Source organism: Salmo trutta, chromosome 4 (assembly GCF_901001165.1).
Source record: "Salmo trutta chromosome 4, fSalTru1.1, whole genome shotgun sequence".
NCBI lineage: Eukaryota > Metazoa > Chordata > Actinopteri > Salmoniformes > Salmonidae > Salmo > Salmo trutta.
Window position 1 is genome coordinate 71,956,595 of NC_042960.1, and position 6,000 is coordinate 71,962,594.

The 6,000-nt window shown below is 44.9% G+C and overlaps 1 protein-coding gene across 1 annotated transcript in view; it reads left to right on the forward strand.

The window, feature by feature from the left end:
* stra6 (signaling receptor and transporter of retinol STRA6) overlaps positions 1–6,000 on the forward strand; it is a 56,411-nt gene that overhangs the window by 11,464 nt on the left and 38,947 nt on the right. The window lies entirely within an intron of this gene.

The following is a 6,000-nucleotide window of genomic DNA, read 5'->3' on the forward strand; positions in this document are numbered from 1 at the left end:
GTCCAGCTCCCACACTACCGGCGCTACCAGGCAGGAGGCCGGGAGTATGGGAGTCTGATCCATGGGCTGCTCCTCTGTGTCATACAGCCGGGACAGTGCGTCTGCCTTCATATTCTGGGAACCTGGTCTGTAGGACAGGGTAAACACAAAACGGGTGAAAAACATGGCTCACCTTGCCTGGCGAGGGTTCAATCTCCTCGCTGCCCGGATGTACTCCAGATTGCGGTGGTCAGTCCAGATGAGGAAAGGGTGTTTAGCCCCCTCAAGCCAATGTCTCCACGCCTTCAAAGCCTTGACGACAGCCAACAGCTCCCGACCCCCCACATCATAGTTCCGCGCTTCGCCGGGCTGAGCTTCCTCGAGAAGAAAGCACGGGGGTGGAGCTTCGGTGGCGTACCCGAGCGCTGAGAGAGCACAGCTCCTATCCCAGCCTATACACGTCTACCTCCACTATGAACGCCAAAGAGGGATCCGGATGGGCCAGCATGGGAGCCGAGGTAAACAGAGCCCTCAGGTGACCAAAAGCCCTGTCTGCCTCAGCCGACCACTGCAAACGTACCGGTCCCCCCTTCAGCAGTGAGGTAATGGGAGCTGCTACCTGCCCAAAACCCCGGATAAACCTCCGGTAGTAATTGGCAAACCCTAAGAACCGCTGCACCTCCTTTACCGTGGTGGGAGTCGGCCAATTACACACGGCTGAAACGCGGTCACTCTTCATCTCCACCCCTGAGGTGGTATTGTGGTCCCTAGAAAGGAGGCAGACTGCTGAAAGAACAGGCATTTCTCAGCCATGGTCATGCTCCAACAGGCGATCAAGCACCCTGCGCACAAGGGACACATGCTCGGCGTGTGTAGCGGAGTATATCAGAATGTCATCGATAGAACACTACACCCTGCCCGTGCAGGTCCCTGAAAATCTTGTCTACAAAGGCCTGGAAGTCTGATGGAGCATCAACCCGTACGGCATGACGAGGTACTCATAGTGCCCTGAGGTGGTACTGAAAGCCGTCTTCCACTCGTCTCCTTCCCGGAAACGCATCAGGTTGTAAGCGCTCCTGAGATCTAGTTTGGTGAAGACGCGCGCCCCGTGCATTGATTCAATCGCTGTGGCTATGAGTGGTAGCGGGTAACAATACCTCACAGTGATCTGATTCAGACCCCGATAGTCAATACACGGCGCAGACCTCCCTCCTTCTTCTTCACAAAAAATAAACTTGAGGCGGCGGGTGAAGTGGAGGACCGAATGTAGCATTGACGCAGGGATTTGGAGACATAATATTTCTCTATTATTCTGACATTTCACATTCTTAAAATAAAGTGGTGATCCTAACTGACTGAAAACAGGGAATCTTTACTAGGAATAAATGTCAGGAATTGTGAAAAACTGAGTTTAAATGTATTTGGCTAAGGTGTATGTAATCTTCCCACTTCATCTGTATGTATGAGCACCTACAGTTGTGTTGTTGAGTGGACAATCACTGCCAACAATAGAGTGAATCAACTAGTAGACTATACTAACAGCCCCTTTCCCCCATGTCAAAGAACTGACTGTACGGGTGTGAAAAGTTTGAGGAGCACTTGTCTTGTAGACAGTTTAGTGTATTGGTGCGTTTCTCTTTAACTGTTTTAAAGTCACCATTGGCCTCATGGTGAAATCCCTGAACGGTTTCCTTCCTCTTCGGCAACTGAGTTAGGAAGGATGCCTGTATCTTTGTGGTGACTGGGGTCATTGATGCACCATCCAAAGTGTAATTATTAACTTCAATGTTTGCTTTTTTTTTTAAATTTGTACTCATCTACCAATAGGTACCCTTCTTTGTGAGGCATTGGAAAACTTCCCTGGTCTTTGTGGTTGAATCTGTGCTTGAAATTCACTTCTCGACTGAGGGACCTTACAATTATCTGTATGTGTGGGGTACAGAGATGAGTTAGTCATTCAAAAATCATGTTAAACACTATTATTGCACACAGAGTGAGTCCATGCAACTTATTATGTGACTTGCAAATCTTTACTCCTGAACTTATTTAGGCTTGCCTTTTAAGTGTGTTTCATCAGGCCTCTACTCTATTACCATATTATCTACAATGTGTGGAGGCCAGTGACCAAAAAAAAAATCCAAATTGAATCCATTTTAGATTCAGCCTGTAACGCAATAACATTTTGAAAAGGTCAAGGGGTGTGAATACTGTCTGAAGGCACTGTGCATTGAAAACTGTTACCAGCTGAACATAGCAGTATGCCATTGGAAACGAAGACCGTTGCAGGTGACTTCAGCTGTTGTTTGTGAGTACTGTAATTTCCCATTGTAGCCAATTCAATTGTAGATATTCCGTAACCAATTTTTGGAAAATTCAGTTATCGATTTTTTTTTTTTACAGAATTTTGAGTTTTAATCACTTAGTAACTCATCAACAAAATTGAGATCAGCAAAAACTTAGCTTATTGATAGGTCTACATTTACTTGTTGTTTCTGTGAATTTTTATTATCCTCCTTCCTCACGATAGAGAGAAATTTGAAAATATCTTAAATATATATGGATTTTTGGTAACAGTATTTCAAGGCACAAGGTAATGTTTCGTAAACGTACACAAGGTGTCACGTCCTGACCAGTAAAGGGGTCATTTGTTATTGTAGTTTGGTCAGGAAGTGGCAGAGGGGTGTTAGTTTTGGGGTTTTTGGTTCTAGGGGATTTTGGTTCTAGTTTTCTATTTCTATGTTTCATTTTCCATGTGTGGCCGAGTATAGCTTCCAATCAGAGGCAGTTGTTTTTTCGTTGTCTCTGATTGGAAGCCATATTTAGGCAGCCTGTTTTCCTTTGGGGTTTTGTGGGTGGTTGTTTTTCCGTATAGTCCGTGCACCTTACAGAACTGTCGTATGTTGTTGTGTTATATTTTGTTTAAGTGTTCACTTTACTCTAATCAAAGAAGATGAGCCTTGGTCTGTCCCTTTCGACTCCTGTGACACAAGGCAGAATTTTTTTTTTTATCCTAAACTAAATATAAGTGTTGACATTAGTTGGCAGACGTCTTTACAGCAACTTTATTGTGTTTTGATGTATTTCTAATTCCTTTTAAAAACTTCTAGCAGGCGTTTTCTAAGGCCCCTTGTTCCATCTGTTTGACCAGAAATCAAAGCCTCTTCCTTAGTCCTAATTTATTTAGGGTGGAAAATAGTTTAAATTTATATATGTGTTCCTTTCATTGGACACCCAATTTTCTCATGCTTCTATGTACCTCACATGTTGCTGCTCATGGGTCCTTTGTGTTGCTGCTCATGGGTCCTTTAAGATGGAAATGACCACAAGTCAATAATAACCATTGGGTTGATTGGTTGAGGCTTCTTGGGTGCGTGACATTTACTCTGAGCCCTTACCAAAACATGGTGGACAGTTTTTCTCGCCTCGGATCTGAAACCAGTAGTAACCACCAACTTCAATGACAGTTAATTAAAAGACAAATCCAACATTCCCGTGACACAATAACACTGTTACCTAGCAGGGCTTGCTAGCTAACTACAGTGTGTGTGAGTCATCTCAGCCGTTTACTTGTTTAACAGCTCACCTAGCGAAATGCTAATTTGCGACGCTAGCTAGCTAAAGCGCTAGCTAGCTAACGCGTTAGCTAGACTGCTTCTAGACTCGGGAGCTTATGAGGGTTCGGGTGCCAGTGGGTTGGATGATTCCACTATGGGCAACAACAGCTGGCTACAAATTAGTTTTCAGCCATATATGTACAACTAATGGTTGGTTTATCCAGTGCCCAGTGAATTTAGAAGGATAGCTACTGACTGAAATTTAGCTAGACTCTGGAGCCCATGAGCACACTGGTTAGACATGATTACACCACGGGCAACAATAACTGCTGACTATTTTGTTTCCTGTAAAATATGTCAAACGGATTTAGACTCCCTACATCAGTCTGTAGACTCCCTACATCAGTCTGTAGACTCCCTACATCAGTCTGTAGACTCCCTACATCAGTCTGTAGACTCCCTACATCAGTCTGTAGACTCCCTACATCAGTCTGTAGACTCCCTACATCAGTCCGTAGACTCCCTACATCAGTCCGTAGACTCCCTACATCAGTCCGGAGACTCCCTACATCAGTCCGGAGACTCCCTACATCAGTCCGGAGACTCCCTACATCAGTCCGGAGACTCCCTACATCAGTCCGGAGACTCCCTACATCAGTCCGGAGACTCCCTACATCAGTCCGGAGACTCCCTACACCAGTCCGGAGACTCCCTACACCAGTCCGGAGACTCCCTACACCAGTCCGGAGACTCCCTACACCAGTCCGGAGACTCCCTACACCAGTCCGGAGACTCCCTACACCAGTCCGGAGACTCCCTACACCAGTCCGGAGACTCCCTACACCAGTCCGGAGACTCCCTACACCAGTCCGGAGACTCCCTACACCAGTCCGGAGACTCCCTACACCAGTCTGTAGACTCCTTACACCAGTCTGTAGACTCCTTACACCAGTCTGTAGACTCCTTACACCAGTCTGTAGACTCCTTACACCAGTCTGTAGACTCCTTACACCAGTCTGTAGACTCCTTACACCAGTCTGTAGACTCCTTACACCAGTCTGTAGACTCCCTACACCAGTCTGTAGACTCCCTACATCAGTCTGTAGACTCCTTACATCAGTCTTTAAAGGCCCAGTAAGTCAACAGAAGCTTACAGATTCATTACTTACAAACAACAGCTGCAAATCCCAACAAAACTATATCAGGTTTTAAAGTTCTAACAAGAGTATCATAGATCCAGCAAAGAAGTTTGTGGGTTAGAGTGTAGTATTTACACGCATTTCATTTTTTTGCACATTTGTCACAGTGGCTTTAGCCACAGAGGGAGCAGGCCTGGGGGGATGCCTTGCAACATATACAGTGGCTTTAGCCACAGAGGGAGCAGGCCTGGGGGGAATGCCTTGCAACATATACCTAGGAGGGAAACAAAGCCAGCATAGCGCGACATCTAAAATGGCTTCATTTTTATTTATCCTTTTATTTAACTAGGCAAGTCAGTTAAGAACAAATTCTTATTTTCAATGACGGCCTACCGGGGAACAGTGGGTTAACTGTCTTGTTCAGGGGGCAGAACGACAGATTCGTACCTTGTCAGCTCGGGGATTTGAACTTGCAACCTTTACGGTTACTAGTCCAACGCTCTAACCGCTAGGCTACCCTGTATAGTCATACAATCATTAACTATTTACACATAATAGACATATTGGAACATTTATGGACAAATGTATACTTAACCTTTTAATGGCTTTGAGAATAAATCTGCATTAAAATATGTCCACGCTGTACCTTAGTCACTATGTCATCCTATGAACTCTGTTCATTACTGCTCGCAGCTATATTCTTCTGTAGTGTTTTTTTTTTATTTACTTTTTTTATCCCCTTGAGGTAAAAATCCCTCCTTTCATAAAAGAGGACTTGACCAAGAGGATGACTGAGAACTTGAATGGATTTTGTAGCTTTATTCTGCCTTGCCAATATGAGGTCTTTCTTGAAGCCTTGTGTCTTTCACTGCCAGTTCTAGACAACCCTGTGGGTCTGTGAAGCATTGTGGATAGTGAGTCATACTCCTAATCAGATATCACAGTCTGTCTGATTCACTGTTTCGATTTACTAGCTTGGGAGTCATTTGAATAGAGGGGCACCTGTTCAATAGAAAAGTCAAGCTCGAGTCAGAGGTGTAAAAGTCCAATATGTTAACACGACACTGAATAGTTGGACCATTCATGCAATAGTTGTTGTTACATAATATATGGTTTTTTTCTGCATGTGTCTTTTTTCTTTTCGACTTTAGCTAAAGCTTTATACACTTTGAATTGATATTACGGAAGACTTTACTAAGCAACCAGTACCCCGCTGTTATACTGGACATACAAGCTCAAACAGCTGAGGCGCGGCGCTGCAGTAACAGCTGAGGCGCGGCGCTGCAGTAACAGCTGAGGCGCGGCGCTGCAGTAACAGCTGAGGCGCG